The following is a 25,387-nucleotide window of genomic DNA, read 5'->3' as shown; positions in this document are numbered from 1 at the left end:
GCTACCAATGCAAATCCTCCTTTACTTCCTCCTTTACTAATGAAATCACCAACCACCAATGAAAAGTGTACTCGTATCCGACCCTACCCCTCTTGCTTTCTGTACCCCATAAAAACTGCCTTCACCCTGAGTTCGGGGCTCGTCCTCAGCTTGTATGCCAGGAGAGTCCAGGCCCGGGGCCCCTGGGCCCCCTGGGCCTCCCGGGTCTGTAATAAATCTTATCTTATGCCCTTTACATCAGAGCGAGTCTCGAGTTTGTCGGTTGGGGTTAATTTGGGAGGCTTTTTCGGACCCAACAAAACTACGGCTGGCGGGCCACATGCAGCCTGCCTAGGACATTATCCGGCCTGCTGGGTGTTTTTGCCGCCGTTGCCTGTCCTGCTTAGCAGCCGACTCATCCCAGGGCCTCAGTCTGGTCCTCCAACAATCTGAGGGACAATGAACTGGCCCCCTGGTTAAAAAGTTTGAGGACCCCTGAAATGCTCAACAAACATTAGTTCTGTGAATGCACTGCTCACTAATTAAATAGCAGGCATTCATCAATTTACCTGAGTTAATCTCATTTAACTCTAATATTAACAACCCTATAATGTTAAGTAGTGTCACTATCCCCATTTTTCAGATGGGGAAACCAAGTCCAAGTCTTAAATAGGAACTTAGCCAAAATAACACAACATATGTGTCAGAGCCAGGAATTTGAACCCCTGTCTTCTGAAGTCCAAAGCCAATGATTTTAATTACCATACTATACATGCTTCTCTTTTCTTATTTAGAAATTCAGACTCCTGTTTGAGGTCTATAGACAATAGTTTCTTCACACCTTGTGTCAAAGGCCTTGGAAAAAACTGCTTCTGAGAGTTATGAATCCCTTTACCTGATTTTAGTGTTACTATTAAACCAAGCCTTTAAACGCTGGGCCATATTTTGCTTTCTTTATTAGTGTTAATAATAAATAATTACAACGACCGTGTGTTGAACCTTTACTATATGCAATCAGTCACTGGGCTATGCCATTATTTCAGTTACCCTTCACAGCAACCTGATTAGGTACCTTTTGTTGTAATTCCCACTTTACAGATGAGGAAATGGAAATTTGCAAAAGTGAAGTTGCTTACGGTAGACAAATCTAAAGTAATCTACAGAGCTGGAATTTGAGTCCACTTGTGTCAGAGTACAGGGCACATGCTCAGTCACTCGCCACCCCACTTTGGTGACCAGCTGACAAGCTCGCCGATTTGACAAAACAGCAGATCTTACGGCTGTCTACTAACTCCTGTCGGGGATTGGAGAAATTTCTCCTTCTTCTCCTGACCTCTGCAAATCCGATTGTGTTTCTATATTCAACCCACTTCCTCTGGGAAGCGTCCCCTGACTCTTGGTGGTATGTTCCTCAGGGAGTGTTCCTCCTCAGCACGCTCTGTGTGAGCCTCAGAGGGTTTTCAAATCCTACACCTTCAACTGGCCTCTGGCTTCTCTGTTGTAGCTGTCTCCCCAGCTCTTCTGGCTAGATTGGAAGTTTACACAGTACAGACCCAGGCCTGATGGTGTGGCTGTCTGCTTCTCTACCAGTGCTGTCAACACAGTAAGAACAGGAGAGCCTGGCTCCAGTGCCACCAAATGGATGCAAATCTGGTTTTTAATACCTTTGTTGTATGGCTCCTCTAATGACCAAAGCAATATAGATTGATAGTTGAGAACTCACATAATACAGCCAAGCACAATGGAGAATACAAAATCTAAGTCATATCATCCAACCACCTAGAGAGAAAGTTAGCAGTTTAGTGCACATCCTCTCACCTCAGTTCTATTCATGAATGCTCGTGTTCTCTATCCAAAGGGCTCAAACTACTCAAATGAATTGTAACCTACTTCCCCTGCAAGAAATCGTGAACACTTTGCTATTGCCTTGAATGCGCCTTTCCAATATCATCTTTAAAAGACTACAACATATTACAGCATATACTAGAGTGGCTTTAATAAATTGTTTAATATTGAATACCGAGATTGTTTCAAATCCTATGCTATGAAGACAGTGGCAACCACCTAAATGTTATCATTAGAGGAGTAATGAAGTGAAATAGGGTGCGACCATCCAACAGAATAACTATGCAGCCGTTATAAAGTTTGAAACAGAATGCTAAGTGATGGTACGGAGTAACTGTCAAGATGCATTATCAAGCAAAAACAGAAAACCACAAAATCTCATATGTAAAGGAGCCTTTATATGTGTGTCTGTGTGTGTGTGTGTATATATATGTGAAACATATATGTGTGTGTGTGTATATATATTTAGATGTACAATTTGTTTTTCCTGGAAGATTATGTAGATACAAAAATACAAGCTTTTTAGTAATGGTTTTACCTAGGGAGGCATGGGACTAGCAACGGGCATGGAGAGGTTTGATCCTTATTATATAGCCTACTGAAATGTTTGAACATTTGATCTTGTGAAACACACACAGAGCATAATGATAAAAAAAAAAAAAAACTTGTCATGAAATATTTGTTCATAGATAGGTGATTTTTTGATTTGTTAGGGAGGGTAAGGCAGGGACAAATTATACCCATACTGAGTCCCCAAGGTGGTTGACAGAGGAGTTTACATGGAAGAATATACACGTCCCGTGGGAAAATCCAGGAGGCACCCCCCCCTGCCCCGCAACAGGGCTGCTGAAGGTCTGGCTTCCCAAACAAATGTGCTATCACAGAACTCGCCAGTCCAAAGGGAGAGTGAGGCTTTTGATTCTTGCCCTAAAGCAGTGCTTTGTCCACTGTGTTTTCTGAAGTCCTCAGAATCTGCTGAGAGAGACACCAAAGTTCCAGGCCTGGCTGCCATTTCACTTCAAGCAGATTCACTTTTTAAAAAATTGTGGTAAAGTCCCCACATCACACAATATATCATGTTCACTATTTTTAAGGTTACAGCGCAGTAGCATTAAGAAAACAGACTCCTCTTCTTCTTCCATCAGCCTTTGTATTAATCTGGATGGAAGTGGAACACATGATTCTTAGTAAAGCATCACAAGAACGAAGAAGTATGAATCCTATGTACTCAATTTTGATATGAGGACAATTAATGACACGGTGGGGGGTAGGGGAAGGGGAGAGCAGAGAGAGGAAGGAGGAGGGAGGGGTGGGGAAGGGAATAGCAGAGAGAGGGAAGGAGGGAGGGGGGTGGGTCTTGGTGTGTGTCACACCTTTTGGGGGCAAGACACGATTGTAAGAGGGACTTTACCTAACAAGTGTAATCAGTGAAACCTGGTTTCTTGTACCCTCAATGAATCCCCAACAATGAATTAAAAAAAAAAAAAAAGAAAACAGACTCCTGGCTTTACGCCTGTGGCTCAAGCAGCTAAGGCTCCAACTACATACACCTGAGTTGGTGGGTTCGAATCTAGCCCAGGCCTGTCAAACAACAATGACACCTACAACCAAAAAATAGCCAGGCATTGTGGCAGGCACCTATAGTCCCAGCTACTTGGGAGGCTGAGGCAAGAGAATCGCTTAAGCCCAGAAGTTAGAGGTTGCTTGAGCTGTGATGCCACGGCACTCTACCCAGGACAACAGCTTGAGGCTTTGTCTCAAAAACAAAAACAGATTCCAACCAGCTGACCAACCAATCGATACGCACATTTCTAGGCACTTATTTTTTCATGCACTTTCAATACAGACATGATTAAGTCTAAAGATCCTGTCCTCAAGAAACCCAGAGTCCAGTCTAGCAGTTCTCAGCCAGATGTCATGCACGAGAAGAAACAGTTACAAGTGGTGCTGCCCTTATAGGAGCATGCCAACAACCCACAGCTCATCTTTTCTGTTGCGCCTCCATTAGTTAAGGAGGCTTATGAGAAATTTATTATAAATGAACATATGTATTATAAGTGTACATATCTATAAAAACTTGAGACTCCCTGTCTGTTGGGGACGCAGACCTGAAATCAGTAACTGCAATATGGCCTATAGGCACACACAGGAAGGAACCATCAATTCCGTCTGGAGCTTCTGGGGAAAGGTTGAAAATGCAGGTGGACAGCAAGGAAGACGCTGCCTTCTCCTCCAAAACATTCCAACAGGGCAGCGCCTGAGATTGAGCTCACTGGGAGGCAAGGGACGCCAGTCAGCCCTGGAATAGGAAAGGGGACAAAGATAGACACAATCTGTCTTCCCATTTCCTCCAAAGCCTGTCTTTTTAACCTAAGAATAAATTCGGAAGAGAAAAGGCCAAGAAAGAGAAGGCTAAGAAAAGGGATTCTCAAGAGGGGAAACCCAGGGACAGAAGAATGCAAATTCCCCTCTACTGCTGTTTTTAATGTGTAACAGAACTCAGGGAGGTTTCTTTGGAATGCAGATCAAAGTGGGAAAAAGGAAAGAAATCCAAAGCAAAGCACAAAGGGTATTCTTAAGGAGCTCCTTTTGCATAGGTGTTTGTAAGTCTTAAGACCAGTTTGGACGGTCTCCAGCTGCCTTAGTTGCCTTAGGACCCTTAATTGCCATGTTAAAGGCCTCACCTAATGAGAAGTACCATGCATGCTTAACTGATATTGTATGTAAATACACAATGATGCAGAGAAAGCTCGGTTCTGCGGCACTTGGTAGAAAGGTAATTAAGCCTCCATGAACAGGCAGATAGTGCGGGTCTTATTCTCAGAACATCTCCTGCGGCTGCCCAGGAGTGAGTGCCAGGAGGATACCCATCTTAACTAGTAATGAAAGCTCCGTGTAAGTAACCTTTAATGTAAAACCCACCTAATTCAACAAGCGGGATTGGTCCAGGTCATTTGTTTGGTTGTTTGGTCTCTTGGTGCACATCACAGTTTGGAAGGCAGTTTTTCTACAATGTAGAAAATCCTGAGATTGTCCCAAAACACCCAGAAGGAAGGGCCAACAAGAGGCTGGGCAACCGTGCTCTGAGGTTCTACTGAAACCAACTGCTCAGGATGGGGTGAAGTACAAGGGGGCGGGAGGAGGTAACAGCGTCTCTGTAAGTGGGGGGACAGGGGGCGTGCAAAATAGAAGGTGTGGTGCAGCTAAGAGGGACTTAACTGATTATGCCATCATTTCTGGAACCCATCCAGGAATTCTATAAAGGAACTAAAATTTGGACTGACTCTTAAGAAACTCACAGAAATTAGCCAGGTGAAGGGAGAATGAGGCAGTGGGCATAACTAAAGCAGTAAGGCAACCAAGAGAATAATAGGGTGGGTGAACTTGAGGTCCTTCGGCCTGGCTGGAACTTTGGGGTTATACCAGAGGAGTGATGAGAGATGAGACTGGATAGAGAAGAAAGAAAGGTCAAGGGCAGTGATAAATGGCCTTATGTGCTAAGGCAGGTTCTGTCTGCTGCTCCCCTCAACGCTTCAGCTTCTCTAAAGCAGTGGTTCTCAACCTTCCTAACGCCCCAACGTATTTTCATTGTTAAAAAGGGGGTTGCGACCCACGGGTTGAGAAGCGCTGCTCTAGAGGAAAAGCACCTTTCATTTATTCCCCTCTGCAGTGTAGTAGAGGACAAGCAAGGAAGTGACAGAGAGTTCCTTTCCGTATAAATGAATATTTTTGAGCAATATTTTTCAGCAGTCTATTTCAGCAACATAAAGCACAACTGATTATTGCCATTTACCTGACTTTGGAATGGAGACATTTGGGTAGATTGTGCACTTCAATATAAAAATACTCTGCAAATGGCGCAGTAATTCCAACGGGGGGTGGGGGAAGCAATGCAAACTTAACGAGCTGTACTCAGAGTGCTTGATGAAGATGCGGCTATAGATGATGAAGGCAGCTTGGAAATAGACCCATTAAGCTCTCCTTTTCCGGGATCCTTCCCAGTGGGCATTGCTGAAAATGAATGGCCCTAACACCCCCAAAGCTAATGCAGTGAAATTTGTTCTGAGGTCTGGAGTTGCAGAGGACATGAGTAGAAGGAGGGATGGCCCTCCGTGTGGGCTACTGGCAGATCTCAGGGATGGGCTGGCCCCTGATGGGCACTGGCAGGAAGACACCTGGCAGGGGCAAGTGACGTATTTGGGATGACCTTTCAAAGACAAAGGCCCACTGAAATGACTTGAGGGAAACAAGTGAAGAGATGAGAAGCAAGATGTCTACACTTGAAGTGCGAGTGAAGAAAGGAACCTCATGGGGAGAAACAAAACGTATAGTGCTTTGGAAGCAAGGGGGAGAAAGGGATGCTAGTAGGATGGGGTGAGCCAAACTAGCAAATAAAGAAGAGAAGGTCTCAGGGGCACAGTGAAGTCCCTTCCACTCTGAAAGGGAAGACGAACATCATACCAGCTCTTGCCTAGAGAGACTGAATTCAAGGTCTCAGAGAGGCCGAAATCACTTGAGAAGCACTCGAAAGCACTAAAGTCATCTTCAAGGTGCAAGGAGCTCCTCTGTTTCTTCCAGAAAGACGTCTATAGTGAAACTCACTGACGTACTATGCTTCACATGTCTTTTAAGGCGGTCCTTGAAGAGAAAAATAATTTGTGGTCTAAAGCTGAATTCGAGTGAGAGATACCATATAAAAAGACAGCTGCACGTCTATGCTTATCACAGCAGCTAAGTCATGGAATAAACCAAAGTGTCCATTAAAGGATATTCCATAAAAATATGTGATATGTATATAATAGATATCATACATATTGTATATAATGTAGTATTCCATGACATGTAGAATACTATTCAGTTTTTAAGAGGAATGAAATCGTGTCTTGTGCAGCAACATGAATGGAACTGGAGGCCATTATCCTAAGTGAACTAACCCAGCAACAGAAAGTCAAACACTGTATGTTCTCAGTTGCTATACGTGGAAGCCAAATAATTGGTACACACAGACACAGAGTGTAGAATAATACACTGGAGGCTCGGAAGGGTGGAAGAGCGGAGGGAGTGAGGGATGAGAAATTACTTAACGGGTACAATGTACATTATTCAAGTGAGGGGTACACTAAAAGCCCAGACTTCACCATGACACAATATATGTAACCAAATTGCATTTATGCCCTCTGAATCGATAAAAATAACTTTAAATCCATGCTTTTCAGTCTTTTCTTTTCATTATAGTTATATAAAGATATGCACTTTTCTTAAAATGTGGCTTTAGTTGAATCCCAGGAAATCTACGTATGTCTGCAGTTATTTCTACTTTAGTTCAAGTATTGCCTATTCTAATTTTGATTCTTCTGCTGCACTGATTACTTAGTGATGTATTGTTTCATTTACAAGCAACTGGAGGTTTATTTCTAGTTATCTTTAGTGCTATTGAAGTCACCCTTAATTCCATAGGGCTTACGATAAATATTCTGATTGAAAAATTTTGAGGCTTTCTAGATGACCCAGTCTCTATAGGAGACTGGACAGAGAAGAAAGGTCAAGGGCAATGATAAATGGCCTTATGTACTAAGGCAGGTTCTGCCTGCTGCTCCCCTCAAAGCATATGGTGGACTTCAGTAAATCAGTTCATATCCATAAGAACAAAAGTGAATTTGCCAATTTTCAGGGTACTATTTTCTGTATTTATACATCTGTTTGTTAATTAGGTACTGAGGATCTTCTTTCCCAGGGAATTTATTGCTTACTTGTCCTATCAATATAGAGAACTGGGTTGAAAGCCTCCCTCCGGATGATCGTGGATTTGTCTATTTCTATTATTTTCTCTCTCTATTTGAAGCCATGTTTGGGGCTGCATACGCATTTAAGATTGTCGTTATCTTTGATTGATGATATGTACGTTGACTGGACTGGTAATTGGCCTTGTATCATTGCAGAATAGTTCTCTGTATTTCTAGTAATGCTTCTTGTCTTATCCGATATTAGGAGAATTTGTAAACCTTCTTTTCTTAGCATTTTCATGGTACAAAAATTTCCAGGAAAATTATAAAGAACATACTATATATTCCAGAAGATTAAGGATGATTTAAAGTATCCTTACGAGATGATTTTTCTTGTACATCCTGGTACGAGATGTCAATCTACATTACAGATAATAGAAAAGTTTTAGGGGACAAACAGTTGAATTTCTGAGCAGTCCTAGTCCATACATCCTGAAACACTAGATCCACTGTCTTCATCTCCTAAATCTTTACCTATGTTGTCATTTCCAAGGCTTTTTAGATTTAACAACTCAGCAAAGAATACAATATTCATCTAGACCAGGGTTTCGAAGATCAGTGTAGCTTCCATAGTTATCTGTAACACGTGTGCACATAAGTATGTCTCTGGGGAAGAGAACCAGTATCTTCCATCTGATGCCCCATATGGTCAAAGACCCCTTCAAAATGAAGAACCTCTTCTAGACATGCTATATTTACAAAGAACAGCTTATTGAAATAAACATTGATTTGTTTACAAACTAATAGGTTTTCTGAGTATTAGCACTTGCTCTTTAATACCTATCAATTGACACTACTCAGCTGAAAAGCACACATGGAAACCTACTTTGGAGAATAAAAACTCCTAAACTGCTGAGGCTGATAGGGAATTTGGTCAAGGTACAATTTAGCATACAGTCTAATATTCCCAACAACTACCAACTTCACTGTAGGTACTATTTCTGATCTAAAAAATGGGAGGCAGTCTTGTAAACAATGCAAATTTAGAACAGTTTTGGCCAGGGTATAGACTAGAAGTTATTATACTTTCTTTCAGTGCCAGAAAGGAAATTACTTTTAACTTTTTTTTTTTTTTTTTTGCAGTTTTTGGCCAGGGCCAGGTTTGAACCCACCACCTCTGGTATATGGGGCTGGCGCCCTACTCCTTTGAGCCACAGGCACCACCCACAGGAAATGAATTTTAACCAAGAACCACCCCAGGTCCCTTTGCTCTACCCTAAGGTAGAAAATTCCACCAGATGCCATGCTGTTTAGATGATTGCATGGGGACTGTTACCCCATTCTTACTAACTAAAACTATCAGAGTTATCAGCAGATCATATTTAGATACTATTGGCAAAAATATATATCACTCCAAAAAAACAGCACTGAAGTATCGGATTCATTTTTAAAAATCTAAATGGAAGGCGGTGCTTGTGGCTCAAGGAGTAGGGCGCTGGCCCCATACACCAGGGGTGGTGGGTTCGAGCCCAGCCCCAGCCAAAAGTGCAAAAAAAAAAATCTGAATGGACAATAGATACTATTTTTTATAGAACTGGTAGCTAAAGGGAAAGAATAGTGCAAAGGAAAAAATGGGGGAAGCTGAGGGATGTGTTTCTATGAGTGGAATGAGTGTTTTCAGAATCGGGTGTCTGTCTATAGATGGAGGCACTTCATGGAGACCCTCTCTGACTTGCTAGTCACAGGAAGGGAAATGAAAGTACTCCTGAAAGAGAAGACAGTTCGTCATGTTTATCTCGTTGGCCTATCTGGAGAATAATGGCCACCCTTGGTATCAGCTTTGAGTTCGTAAGGGAGAACACGAGCCATCCGAAGACCATCAAAGAGCTGCCTGAGGTCCATACTGCCTTGTCCTCTGATTCCTCACAGGCTGCCTGTGCTGCTATTAGTAATTCTTTGGACAGAACCTTTCACAGGCACAGTTGGAAGAGCAAAGGTGCCTGCTTTACACAGCAGCTGTCTTCTTCCAAAGTTAGGTGTAAATTGGGGACTACAAGTCAATGAGGGAGCGAACGGTGAGTTCCATGAAAAGAATATTTTCTACTATGGTCTTTTGAAAAAAATCATATACACATAAAATGTCTATTTTGTTATTTATATAACATATTGATATGTTTTCTTATTGAATAGCACACAGGCATTAGATTGAGCTATTTTACTCTGCATGTTTGGGGAGGAAATCGTTAGGCTAGTACTCCAATAAGGAAAAAATGCTGAGGTGTAGTCAGGTTTTGAGTTTAGCAAACGAGCATTTTCTAAATTTTCAGTTCATGGGATTTTTCAGTTAATTGGTTTTGTAAGCTCGATCCTGTATGAAATGCCTTTTTAAAGGAAACCTCTAGTTAAGGAATCCTCTTTTGACCCTTGTCATGCCAAGCACCCAAATTTCATGAAAGTGGATAGTCAGAATTTTGCTTGTCACTTGTTCTGGTAAATGGCGGCACATGACTCCTCAGGGTGGGGAAACAAGCTTCAGGGGTCCTTTCTCTGCTAATCATTATCCTGCAGCACTATCAGTTCTCCTAATTGGGGATGAGGAGTCTATGAGGAAATACTAGACCATGGGTAGCTTATCATTCTTAAATAGCAGGGAACAGAACGAAAGCAAAGGACAACTAAAAGTCTTCTGTCCTAGATCTTCTTCCTTGGGTGAGAGAATAATTCTGGTCTAGGCTCCCGCCTGGCTTTCAGCTCTAGAGGGGGTGGGAGCATCCGAAGTGACAACCACATTTGGATATTTTCAGCCTTGAGCAGAGGCAAAAAGCATGGAGAATACAGAAAATGCACATTCACTCCAGAGGTTATTGACAAGATTAATTACCTCATAACTGCTCTAATAAAATGACTCCAAGCATATTGCAACTATAATTATCCATAAAAATCCTAATGAATTCAATTTCTCCAGAAATCACCCTGCTGCAACTGGTGAGTGTAGGAGAAGTAGGGGGAGGAGGCAAGCCAGCTCCTAGGAGGGAAGGCGGGAGGGAAGGAGAGGGAGAGATGGCTGGTGTCTAATTAGGTCAAGTACACAGGGGTGGATGGTGTTTATTCTGGCTTTCATCTTGTGATGTTTCATATTGATCTATGAACCCCATTTTTAGATATCAATGTTTCTGTTGAAAAGAATTCCAAAGCCCACTGTCTCTTTCCTTTCCTTCCCCTCCACCCCACCAGTGTGTGTGTGTGTGTGCGTGTGTGTGTGTGTACAAATATACACTATACATATATATATATATATCTCCATGAATTTGGCTCAAATCCTCTATGTAAAATGTACATTGTAAAAAACACAGACAACTCTCATCATGATTAAACTGGTCCTGGTCCAAAATCAGAGGACCAAATTGTTGGTCTGGGGTAGTCCCCATACTTTTTGCTTGCTGCTACCTACCTAGGCACCTATCCCACCCCTAGGATCCTCATGCTGCCTCTAGGCTACTCAGAGAGCTTTTCCAGTTGCCTTTCCCCAGGCCAGGTCCCACTCAGAATTGGTCCTGCCTCTCTCTTCCTTATGTAAAATGTCCCTATCTTGGCACCTATTCCCACAAACTCCTGTCACCCCCCCCCCAGCTATCTCACTGAAATGTAATGATAAAGGAATGTAGTTTAGCCTGGAAATTAGAGTGACTCTGTACCATCCGATGGATACATAGTTCAGAGACAAATCACTTGCTTTTTCTAAGTCTCAGTTTCTCTGAATCACAATCTCTCTCCTCGAAAAACACGACTGAATAATGAAGTTTGCATGATCTACTCTACTAGACACAATGAGCTCTAAAAGGAAAGAACATTGAAGGGTGTGCTTTCACTGGTTTCATAGCTCTTATCTCAATTTCTAGCACAATAATTCTGAGCTAAATATGTGTTACTGTGCTCACATTATGAACAGTGAATTTGAGAATTAAAAATGGTCTGCAATGTGCTCAATGTTATACAACTAGTATGTGACAGCAATAGTATACTAGGTCCACAGACTCTCTCAGTCCACTGCTCTTTCTACGATACAATACTGACCTGTGCAAGCAGAAATGTGCATTATTTATGGGAAGTATTACTATTGTCCTTATTTGATTATTGTGCTAACAGCTTGTACCACAGCTACCCAAGATGATCTTCCTTCCTTGGTCATGACTGTCAGTGTCTGTGGTCACCTCTCCATATGCCATGCCTTGGCTCATTTTTCAATCTGAAAATATAAATCTTCAGATTCTACCTCTTTCTCCCTTCATCATGTCATCCTGTATTGACAGCTTCCTTCTTTGAAGACCTAAAAGCCTGCTCATGTTTACCCTGGTTTCTAAATACCCCCCTGGGGGTGCTGGGTTGGGTGGTTCCCTTGATGTCTGCAGCTCTCTGCCACCCTGAGCAGACACAGGACCCCACCTCTACCAAACGGAGAAGAAAAACAAAAATATTATAAAGCAAAGCAAAACAAACCAACAAAAGACCTTAAGGGATAAAATGGGGGGTGGGAGGGACCAAATAACAAGGGCAGAAAAACTAGCAAAAATGAAGCTCTTATTATTAAAGAAGGCAACAATGAAAAATTATATTTCCATGAGAAAAAAATGAAGAAAAAAAGAAAAGCAGACACCAGGAATTTAATTAAATTGGATACATGTCTGTAAAGATCAGGTGAGTACATAAACCAGGAGAGCTGAGCTTAGAGTGCTTCTCTCACTAGCAACCTTGTAAACCATTTCTCATATGACACTATTTCCTTTGGTTTATCTCCACGACAGTAGACGTCCAAGGTTCCTTGGGGGAAAGTATTCATTGTCCCTGCTCCAAGTAAATACATGTGGTCTGCAGAAGTTATCATTACTCCATAGCAGGCCGGGCAGCCAGGAGAAAGCTTTACAGATTCTCTAACTACAGTGAGCATAAATAACCAAGAGCCACAGGTGTTGTGCTCTGAAACCATCTTTGCATTTGCTGCAAAGTCACACTCCCTACAGGCTGTTGCTGATAAAGTGCAGCAATTTTTATGCAGACCCATTCCTGGGAGACGCAGGACTTCAGATTGCTGACTCCCCAGGCCTTCTTTAGAATGTCGAGTGGTCTAGGACATATCCACTGGACTTTACTTCCCTCAGGGCGAGACTTAAATTGTGATCTGATAGTTCCTCAAGGCTCTACGGGCCCCCGCCTCACTTTCTCTCACAGGTGTTTTCCCCTAATAAAATCTTAACACATATAACAATTTGCTGTCAGTCCCTAAGACATCAGATTGGGAGCCTAGACCTGGAAGGAAGCGATTATGTGTACTTATGCCATGCAGATCTCTCAGATGAAGGCTCCTACTGTGAATGCGAGCCCCTTGAGAATGCAGTCCACAATGGTTGGCCCAGTGCCTAACACAGAGTTCAATATGTATTTTCAACAGACGCTCAATATATATTTTGTTGAGATAACGGGTCAATGAATGTTTCCAGGATTAACAGCGTGTCATTGATACGTCTCAAAATCCTACAATTCTAGAAAGGAATTTAAAGAACATTTAGTCCACGTAGCAACAAGCCTATTTTATATATCCAGTACTTGGAATTCTGTTCTTTGCTGAATATAAGAAACGAGATGCTATTCCTCTTAGACTTATTCCAGGATTTAATAATATTTTGGTCAGGATTTTTTTTAAGTTTTTTTTCTTATGCTTAACCTCATTCTTTGTTGGTGCTCTAAGTCACTTGTAGAAAATCAGCAGTATTCTCTTAATAGTGACCTTTCTTGAACATGGATTTATAGTCACTCATGTATTCATTCGTCACACATTGAGTCTCTTCTGCACCAGGCACTAGAGATAAGTAAAACTTGGGCCCTGCACCTACCTAAGCTCACAGCCTAGTGAGATAGACCGATGTTAAGTAGATAATCAAATTAATAAATCTGTATCCACAACCTGTACTAACTGCTATGAAGGAAAATAACAGGGAACTGTGGGGTTATCAAAAGGGGTAATATAATTTAGGTCTGGGGGAAAGTTGGCAGTGTCATTCCACATGGTGACATTTAATCCTGGATGCTATTTCTTTAATTAATTTCCTTGAGAAACAGTCTGTGCTTTCATCAATCCTGCTAGACAGTTTATTTGATCCCACATGCTCCTCTGTTTGCCAGAAGTGTTCTTCTTCCCAGTTTTCACCTGGGGAGAATCAACAGACTCTGGCAATGGATTGACTGTGGAGGTGAAGGAAAGGAAGATTGAAGAATGATTTTCAGGTTTCAGACCTGAAACTGGATGGATGGTGGTGGTGCCATTCCCTTCGACAGGCAAATCCAGTTGGTGCTATTTACACAGCATACACTGCGTATCACCACTTTTTATTATATGCACTGCTATCACTTTAATTCAAGCCACCATCACTTTCCTTAGACTTTCGCAATAGCATCCAGATTGGTCTCCCTACATCTACTCCAGCTCCCTGAAGTCTATCTTTATCACAACACAAGAGATCCTTTAAATACCTAAATCAGATGACACCAATCGTCTGCTCAAAATCCTAATGACTTCTCACCACACTTGCAACAAAAATAAATTCTCCTTATCGTGGAGTACAAGTGCATGCATAATCTGGCCCTTGGCTACATCTCTGGTCCACTTGCTAAACTGGTCCTCTAAGTTCTCCCCAGTCACTATGCTTTTCCTCAAATGCACCAAACACATTCAAGGACTTTTCTCCTAGATATTTGTGTGATTTATTCCTTCTCTGTGTTCAAGTTTTTCCCTGAATTAATGTCTTCTCTGAAAGACATTCCTTGATCACCCTATCCTCTTCATTATCTCCTTGGTCTACTTTACTTCAATATACTTAATATATACAAGTAGAACCTCTGTAATTTGACCACCCAAGGTACTGTAACAAACTGGTTGACATACAAAAGTGGTTGACCTAGGAACTGGGCCTACTGTACCGATACATGTCCGGTCTATGAAAATTAGGTCAGCTTAAAGAGGTGGTCAATGTAGGGAGGTGGTCAACTATGGAGGTTCTACTGTATTTTATGTATGAAATATTCATTATACTTCTTTTTTTAAAAAAATAAAATATGCTTACTCTTTCCCAATAAAACAAATTCCACAAGCCAGAAATTTCTTCACTACTGTATTTCTAGTGCCAAGAGTATTGTTTGATACCCAGCAGGCAAGATCAGGGATGGGATGAGACAACAAATTTGGTTTCACATGTGTTGATTTGGAGGTGATTTTGAGACATTCAAGCTGGGATGCCCAGTAGGCAGTTACACAGCGGACTCTAATGTTCAGATCAAGCTGAAGCCAGAAATTGGAGAGTCATAACCATACAGATCGTATTTAAAACCATGAAACTGGATGAGGTAACCTACAAAGAACTAGGCATTGAAAAGAGATTAAGACCCAGGACGGGGCCATGACACGTAACAATATTAAAGATCAGTTTGACAAATACCATCTATCCTTATTTTCTTCCCTTCAGTTTCTCACAATTCTCCCCTCGATCCTTGAAGGCCAGTGGGCTCTCCCTGATTTGGGAGGACGCTGGGTTAAAAAGAAGCACTATTTCTACATATGTAAAATAAAACCCACCGTCAGAGAGTAACTTTTTATGAATCTTCTAAGGGATGACCTGTATTTAAGAAAATCCATCTATTGAAAATGTGCCTGAACAACTTTTATTATGGGCCATGACTTATAGTCATTTAGAAAATCTATTAAGACAACTATTACTAGGAATTCCATTACTCTGAAAACCCAGGCATATGTCACTGTAACCACTGGATCAACCTTGGCCTTCATTTATTATTCTTCCTGTGCTCATTCCATCTTCTTTTGAACTATAGCACATTTGAAAGCAGCTTAGGACAAGCTGAACCACTTCTCACTCTTCAGTGTGTCAGGAATCCAGCTGGAGGCAGATCCAAGGATACCAGCTCTGTAAAGTGCCTTTTCAGCTTTGATAAGCATTCTGATCATCTGGTACATGTACTGAGACATTGTTTTTAGAGGAATGGAAACACCAATATTAGTCATTTAGCCAGTTTGACTTAGGTCGTAGGAGCAATGAAAAATCAAGAGCTTTCAACTCTGTTGGACACTTTGACAAAATGTCCTTTAAATTATTCACGGTCCATTTGTTTCCATCTACAAGTGCACGAAGTGTCAGATTAATTTTTGACAGTTAAGAACTAAGGCTCCAGAGCGACTCTTTGATCATAGTGGGAAACTGAAACAGGGTAAATTGATGACACCTAGGACAATATGCCTCTTTTGTGTCAGAGGCACAATGAGTCGTCAGGAATTAAGCAGTGTGAGAAGAGGACTCACAGAGGCCTGGCTACCAGGTGCTGGTGAGTCATGCCCTAAAGGAAAAAAGGATGAGGGGCACCTTCCCCTTAGAACGGCAGTTCTCAACCTGTGGGTCACGACCCACGGGAACTATATTAAAGGGTCGTGGCATTAGGAAGGTTGAGAACCACCTCCTTAGAGAATGATTATAACCTGACTAAGGCAAAGATTCCTTTGGGCCACACACAACTATCCAAGGCCACAGAATGGTGCTTGGGCTTTTCAGAGTTTAGAGAACCTTGCCTGCTGGCCCCTGCAGTTATCATGAGCAGAGAAGAGGTGGCATGTTGAAGGTTACAACCACCTGACATGTCAGGGTGAGAAGGTTTGGGAGAATGAAAAATAATTATTTCCTCACCTCTGGCTTCTGCTTTTTGATAATAAATAGTATGTTATAGTCAATGAAACTGAAGCTCAAAGAGGGCTGAGTAACTTACCCATGGTCACATAACCAGTCAGTGACAAAACTGGGATTTGAATTCCAGTAATATTTTTTCACATATACCAAATCAAACATTTGCATTTTTAAACATTATCTTTGAAGAAGAACCCTTCTGCCAAAGACTTGCCCAGAACCCTGCCAGCCAGCCATATGTGTGTGTATATACATATGTATGTATTTATAATAAAAGTGGAAGCAATTTAGCTGAAAGGGAATGCCTCAAGTTTTATGAACTAGGCCTCAATCCTCTCTCCCAGCCCCTGCCCTAGCCACGCTTTGAATCCTGAAACATCACATAGTAATGGAAAACCTACAGCCTTGTGGCCAGCTGTGGCCTTTAGACTGAATCCAAATTTTACAGAGCAAATCCTTTTAATAAAGGATTTTGAAAGGAAGCATTTGAAAACAAAATACAACAAAACACAGCATTATCTCATTTGAGGATGTGTGCGCCCTTGTGAGGTAGGTACTAGATTGGTAGGGAGTTAAGATTAGAAATGAAGCCAAGTTCTGAAAAATATACGGTCACGAGAGCAATTTATTATGTGTCTGTAACCACGGGTGAGAAGACAGGGGTCAGAGTAAGGTTGCACAATATAAAGATGAGAAATTTCATGCTGGGACAAAAGTTCTGTGGGAGAAAGGCATAGGGAAGGCACAGCAAAACTAATTAATCAGATGCAAATCCAACAGGACATTTATTTTATTTGGAGATAATTGTAGTATTCTGAATAGCTCTGCAGCTAAGAGTGGATCCTATCTCATTTATAAATGGCAGAAGGCTTACTATAGCAGCTTTGTGTTTTCATTCTCAGCAACTATATTGTTATCTATTCAAGAAAATTTTGATCCTGTTGGGGATACCACATCTCTAAGGGATAATCTGAGTCTCCTCTGTAGAGTTACAGCTCCATTCTGACTCAAAATGTTCTTTTTTGCCCCTTTATCATTCTTTCTGAGATGTCTTGATCTCCCTAGCACTGGTTCTGGAGGCGAGAACTCTGGGCCCATTGCATGTTAGTATACATAACTGCTCTTACTACATGCATTTGACAGGTGAGGAAACTGATGTCCAAAAAAGGTGAATCAATTGTTCTGATTCTTAAGCATCCCTTACTGAAGAAAACATTACCTCAAAATGATCTTTTGCTCATAAATGATAAGAATTAATTGAAACATTGTAAGAGTCAGAATTTCTGAAAGAGAAAACTCTGTTCTACATGGTTGCTTTGGATTAAATCTACGAGTTAGAATCTCTTATTAAAATCTAAACTTCAAGCTGGAACCAAATACTTAATTTTACAAACTGAAATATCTTTTAAAAAAAAAAAAATCATTACCAGGACTGGGCATGGTGGCTCAAGCCTGTAATCCCAGCACTATGGGAGGCCAAGGTGGATGGATTGCTGAGTTCAGGAGTTTGAGACCAGCCTGAGCAAGAGCAAGGCCCCATCTCTAAAACTAGCTGGGCGTTGTCAGGTGCCTGTAGTTCTAGCTACTTGAGAGGCTGAGGCAAGAGGATTGCTTGAGCCCAAGAGATTGAGGTTGCTGTGTGCTATGATGCAACAATGCTCTTCCCAGGGTGAGAAAGACATTGCCCCCAAAAGTAAATAAATACATACATACACACACAAATAAAAATAAAAATCATTACCTAAGTACTGTGTGTTCGTTTTATTGAAGAAAACATCAAAATTGCACATGCACCTATTATTAAGTCAACCAACTATACAAAGTTTATTAGGCCAAATAGCAGTTGCTATACCTATTCTCTTCTTTTAGGTATTATCAGTGACAATAAACTATCCCAAAAATAAATCAGGAAAACAACCTCATTTAAAATGGCTACAACAAATAGGAATAAGTTTATATAAGGAGGTTAAAGACCTGTGCATTAAAAATTGTAAAATGCTAATGTAAGAAATTAAAGAAGACACAAATAAATTGAGAGAGAGCCTGTGTTCATGGATTGGAAGAATTAATATTGTTAAAATGTCCATACTACTTAAAGCGATCTATAGATTCAATGCAAACCCTATCAAAATTCCCATGACATTTTTTTTTTACTGAAATAGATAGAAAAAGAAAAGTTCATATGGAACTACAAAAGTCCTCAAATAGCCAAGACAATCTTGAGCAAAAAGAACAAAGCTGAAGGCATCACATTTCCTGACTTCAAAATATACTACAAAGCAATAGTAATCAAAACAGCATGCTGCTGACACGAAAACAGACTCAAACAAATGGAATAGAATACAGACCCCAGAAATAAATTCATGCATGTACAATCAAGTGATGTTTGACAAAGGTGCCAAGAACACACAATAGGGAAAAGGACCAATAAATGGTATCAAGAAAATTAGATACTCACATGCAGAAGAATAAAATTGTATCCTTATCTTCTATCATATCCAAAAAGCAAATCAAAATGGATTAAAGGCTTAAATGTAAGACCTGAAACTATAAAACTATCAGAAGAAAATATAGGAGAACTACTAAAAGAAAATATGACAATGGTTTAGGCAGTAATATTTTAGATGTGACCCCAAAAGCATAGGCAACAACAAAAAAAATAGATAAATGGATTACATCAAACTAAAAAGCTTCTGCGCAGACAAAAAAAAATCAATAGAGTGAAGAGAAAACCTATGGTGTGAAAAAAATATTTATAAAACATACCATGTACATCTGAGAAGGATTTACATCCAAATTAAATAACGAATTCAAACAACTCAATGGTTAGAAAACATATAACCAAGTACAAAATAGGCAAAGGATCTGAATGTACATTTCTCAAAAGAAGACATGTAAACAGCCAAAAGGTACATGAAAAAAATGTTCAGAATCACAAATCAAAGAAATGCAAATTAAAACCACAATGAGATATCACCTTGCACCTGTTTAAATGGATATTATGAAAAGGCAAAAGATAACATATTGGGAAGGATGTGGATAAAAGGAAAGCCTTGCAAACCATTGGTGGGAATGTAAATCAGTATACCCATGACTGAAAACACTATGGTCTTATGATTTAATAAAAAAATGAAATCAAAAAAAATTAAAAATAGGATTAGTATATGACCCAATAATAGTATACATCCAAAGGAAATGAAATTATATGTCAAAGAAATATCTGTACTCCCAGGGTCCATTGCAGTATTATTGAAACAGTCAAAATACATAATTACTCTATGTTCATCAATTCATGAGTAGATAAGAAAATGTGGTATATAGATACAATGGAATATTATTCAGTTATAAAAAAAAAGAAGAAAATCCTATCATTTGCAACAACATGGATGAACCTAAAGAACATTATGTTAAGGTACATAAGCCAGGCATAGGATGACACATATCACATAATCTCACTCATATGTTGAATCTAAAAAAAATGAACCCATAGCAGCAGAGGGTAGAATGGTAGACACCAGGGGCTGCAGCAGAATGTGAGAGGAGATGCTGGTAAAGGGACAAAATTTCAGTTAGATAAGTAGAATAAATTCAAGAGATCTATTGTAAAACATGGTGACCATAGTTAATAATAATGTATTGCATTCTTGAAAATTGGGAAGAAAGCAGATTTCAAGTGTTCTCAACACAAAAACTTATAACTATATGAGGTAATGCATACGTTAGCTCAATTTAACCGCTGCATAATGTATATGTAGTTCAAAACATGTTGTACATGAAAAATCTATACAATTTTTGTCAACTGAAAATAAATAAGTGCATAAATAAAAATAAGCTCAAAATGTTTTCATCGATTCTTTTGATACCTATATCCATCTCTCTAAATGTATCTGTTTGTATCACTGACTCAGGAATTTTCAGTTTTAGGCGATATCTGTTGATGAATCCGTTTGGAAGATGAAAATCTGGCACTCTTTCTTTAATACCACAAGTATATCTATCTCACATCTCTTCAAACCCTCAATATAGTTGATTTAGAGCAATGTTTACATTATTTTAATGACATAGTAGCGTTTGACTAACTTTGCTGCATATGTTTTTATTTTATCTGAAATTACTAATTGTCTGAGTTTCTGGTTTTTAACCCCAATTTTTCTCTAATCAAAACCGATTCTCAAGATATTATGCATCACTTATTGGACCAATGTCAAATTCATAGAGAAGTTTCTCCCAGGAACATTCTCTGATCCACATTCTGGACAAGTTGTGCTCTATGCCTTAGTGTACTGTTTTATACTGGGTTCCCCTTAGCTTCAATCTTGACATTTCTTTAGAATCTCTTTTGTGTTGCAGTTCCTGATGCACATATCACATGTTTGTTTTTTTTTCCTGGTCAACTCCTTTATTTTGGTGGAAGATATCCTTCAGTAACTACTAAAGAAAGTGTGCATGGAACGAAATTATTTTTACATCTTGCATGCATCAAACATCTTTATTCTACTCTTAGGATAGATAGCTCATACTTCATTAATAATTTGGGTTTCTAAATTAGATACTTTTTTCCTTCTGATTTTTAAAGGTATGGATCCATTATCTTCCGGCTTCCTGTGCTGCTGTTAAAAAGTCCCAAATCATTCTCATTCCTCTATAATTTGCCCACCCCAAAAGCTTATAGGATGTTTTCTTTGTTCCTAATAATCTGAACTTTCATAATAATATGCCTTGCTGTGGGCCTATTTTCATTCCTTGTGCCAGGCATTGATCTGGTCCTTTTAATATGGAAATTCACATTCTTTAGCACAGGGCACTTTTCTTATTTTATTGATGAGTTCTTCCTTTCCATTTTCTCTATTCTTTCTTTCTGAATTTCCAGTTATTTAGATGTTAAGCTTCCCTCATCTGTCCTTTAATTTTTTTACTGTTTACTGTTTTTTTTCTCTCATTTTCTGTCTTTTAGCTCTACTTTCTGTGAGACTTCCAACCCTTCTGCTCATTTTTTTCCTGTCTATTGTTATGTTTTAAACTTTCAAAGGTTTTGTTATTGTTCTCTGAATGTTCTTTTTTCATCCTATTCTCATTTCATGAATGTAATACAATTTTTAGATCTCTACTGATGTTTATGAGAGGAAGTGACCTTATTTTCCCTGTACAGTCTCCATTCCCTCTATATTTGCCTTGAACTATTTCTTTGTTTTGATCTCTGTCTTTCAAGGAGAAGCTTCCATCAAATCCTTGTAACACTTGGTTCTTTGCTCATATATGACATAGACTAACGAGTTGAATGGTAATTCTGAGAGCATGAATGGGACTGTTGGCTAAGAGCTTCACTATAGGTAGTACAGGCATATGTCCTGGTATTATCACAACAGTCACAGGCTATGCCTACTGTCCAAACATAATTAATAATAAAGTTCCCTTTTACTTGCAAAAATGTCTCACTTTGTAGGATAAATTGTATGGTGTGAGGACCAGATCAGCTCCATTTTGTTGTTTCCACATAAGTTCTGTTCCTGGGCCCTGGCCTGCAGGGCCCACCTTGTAACCTTCCCCATTCCTAGCAGGGCCCACCCTGCAACCTTTCTCATTCCTTTCATAGTTACTCAACCAAATAGTACCACCCTGGGCAACAGAGCAATAAGCCCCCAATTCCTTATTAACTAAGTCACCCTACTGCAATAAAACAATACGTGTTTATTACCCTAACAGGTAATTTCCCTCCAGCCACTTAACCAAGCCCCAGTTAAGAAATCCCCCCCTCACCTGTACTAGTGAAATCATCAGCCACCAATGCAAACCTTCCTTTACTAGTGATCTCACCAACCACCCATCAAAAGTGTACTCATACCCTTTTTCCCTTCTTGCTTTCTGTACCCTATAAAAACTGCCTTCACCCCGAGTTCGGGGCTCATCCTCGGCTTGCATGCCAGGAGAGTCCAGGCCCGGGGCCCCTGAGCCCCCAGGGCCTCCCGGGTCTGTAATAAAATCTCACCTTATGCCCTTTACATCGGAGTGTGTCTCGAGTCTGTCCGTTTGGGTTAAGTTGGGAGGATTTCTCTGACCCAACAATGGTATTCCTAAATATAGGGTGATCTGCCTGGGCCATTTATTAGAAAATTCTGGATGGCAGTATCTCTAAGTTTTTCCTCTTTGGCTGGTCTAATTTCCCAGAGAATGTTCTTCTGTCTTCCTATCTAGAGTTAAAAGTCTGACTCCCAGTGTTCTAGAAACTGCTAAAGTATAATGTTCAAAAAATGAAAAACATAACCTTTATACAAATCTAGGGTCAAGCAGATTCAAAGAAAATTCTGAGAAACTGGACATTATTTATAGCCCTTTAGAAAAGAAGTTTAAAACAAGATTGCTAGGTTAGATACACAATTGATGAACATTCAACAAAGCAATAAAAGCCAATAGTCATTAGTGTCTTCTTTTCTACCAGACAAAAATTATTCATCTCTCTCTCTTGGGTGAAATTTGCAAGTTAACATAAAACTTCACAGAGTTTAATATAAGTAACAAAGTCAAGTAAAGGTATGTTTCCCTACCCAGACTATTAAATCATCCTTGGGTGGGCTTACTAAACAATATTCTTTATAACATCAGAAGGACATGGTGTACATTTTTGGTTTATTTCCAACTTTTGGATACTTTTTCTAAACAAGGTTTAGAGGGAGGAAAAAGAATTTCAGCATTCAGGATTCATTTCACTTAATCCCATGTTCTTCATGATATTCAAACTGTCAGCTGTTCTTGGTATCCCACAGTCCAGATATTCTGTCTTACCATCTCTAGAGAAAACAGCTCTAGTTTTCTGCTTAGGTAGAGAGGGACAGCCATCTAGAAGTGTGGAAAGAGCAAGCACACCTAGTGATCTGCTTGCTTCTTAAACAGTATTCCCAGTTCCAGAGGTATGAGGTGCCTCCAGCTGTGACCCTTCTGATAATTATGCAGTGTAAATGAGGCTGACTCTCAGCTTTCCTCACTAGCTTTATAAAATTCACCTTAGGTTTGCTGATTGAGTTAGCCTTGATCAATCCGCTTTACAAATTTCCCTCCAGTTCTCCTCCTTGTGGGCTTGTATGCCTTCACAAAAGTCCTTTTATTTGTACCTGAGAGGCATATCAGGTTTAATGAATTTTCCAATGTCAGTACCTTAAACTGGTCAGATTTCCCAGAAATTATGATTCTAATCTCCTACCTGCAGAATAAAGACCTGTCTGCCAACATTTTGAGAGCTGAGTATGGGAAGAGGACAGGAGGTCCAGTATGCATATACGCATTCACTCAACCCCCTGCTCTTGGGACGGCACCTCTGCTCTCATCTAAATTATACCAGAAGCTTTCACTGGACCCAAGGAATGGGGGCAATTAAGTGCATGTGCTTAATCCACCAGTATGTTGACCCCCAAAGTCTTTTCAATTTCCTTCTTTATAAAATCTACAGGGGATAATCACAGTAAGAAGCTTTAGGTGCCCCAACTATTGACTTAGACAAAACCAGACATCTGTTTTATGAACTAAATATTTTATTCATTTCCTCGCCACAAAATATGCACAACTAGGGGTGTGTTAAGTATATGCAAAAATTATAGAAGAGTACCTAGCACTCGATAAGTTTTAATTATTTGATACTATCATCTGAAAATAAATAAGCAGCTTAATAGGCTCATTTTAATGAAATGAGCTACACTGTGAGAACTCTATCCTCAGTATGTTAATTTTGCCCATGTATTTTCCTTTGCTTTTTACTGAATATTTTAAATTAATTCAATATATCACATACTTCAATCATCTTCATTTGGTCTTTGAGCCTTTCTGCTCCAAGATCACTAGGATAGCCTGCCTGGTAGTATACTTTGATATGACCATCGCATCCAGGTAATTTCCACTCAGAATAGGAAAGAGTTTCTGAGGTCAAATTAATTTCTAAGTGTCAAATAAGACAGAGTTAAACAGATTTCCTTATTGTAGAACTATTTAGAGCTTATAATATACCAATGGGAAGTGTGATTCTCTGGTAAGGAGACATATTAATAGTATGCTCTATTTGCTAAACTTTTTGACATTGTAAACCACCTTTTCCCCTCGGAGCATCTTGTAAGACTAATTCCACAGACCACAGTTTAAAAAAAAAAGCTTCATTAACAAAATAGTTACTGCCACTCTGGTACCTTTTTGACATCAATCTCTTGCTCATGTTTCCTTTCACTATGCCTTTGAGCAAAATGATTGGATTTACTGACACATTTTAGCAAAGACTATGATGGAGGCTGTCAAAAGGTTGACTGGTCTGAACAAATGCCCTCTTTCTTTAAATTGAAAGCTAACTGTAGAGGAAAGAAAATCCATGGAGACAAATGAATGAAGACCTCAGAGACTTTCTGAAAGATGACAGGAGAAAGAAACAGTGGGTCAGGCTTACAAATGAACTACTGAAGCTCCCAAATGCTCTCTGGAGGAAATAAGAGCAAAAACAGCTACGCTTATTCTGTACTAATTATTTTTTAAACTCTGATTTATTTCATTTTTCCCTCCAACAATCCTGTAAAATTGTTGTTCATTTCCTCCTCATTTTACCAGTGTTATTGTGATGCACAGACATTTTAAGTAACTTACACAAGGTCCTAGGGTTAGCAAATTCATAGTTTGCATTTGAACCCCACTTGGTCTCCACAGCTGGTGCTCTTCAAACACTATGTTGACTCACTCTTAGAGAAGATGCTGGTAGAAGTGCCTACCATAACAGTTCCCAGAAATGGACCACAGTTAACTCTGGGGCTGCTCCAAAGCTGGTCTAACCGACACGCTCTGACTTTTGACCCTAATACTTCCTCTCCTGTAGGGAGGCCCAGAAGAACTTCATTCAGTAGCTGATCCCTACCTGCGTATTTGGTGACTGCAAGCTTTTCTCTACCCAGTTTTCAGCTATATATCACCTTGAGAAAAAAGAAAAAACTAGATCAAACAAAAATGTGAGTGGCAGATAATGGTCCCATGAGGCCATATAATGCAATTATCAACCTGCAGGTTTGAATCTTAGCTTTGCCACTTATCAGCTACACGATCTTGGTAAATTCCTTCATTTCTCTGTTTCCTCACATATAA

Source organism: Otolemur garnettii, unplaced genomic scaffold, assembly GCF_000181295.1.
Source record: "Otolemur garnettii isolate 467f Iridium unplaced genomic scaffold, OtoGar3 scaffold00201, whole genome shotgun sequence".
NCBI classification, from domain to species: Eukaryota; Metazoa; Chordata; class Mammalia; order Primates; family Galagidae; genus Otolemur; species Otolemur garnettii.
The sequence above is the reverse complement of the archived record's forward strand: the minus strand, read 5'-3'. Positions refer to the sequence as shown.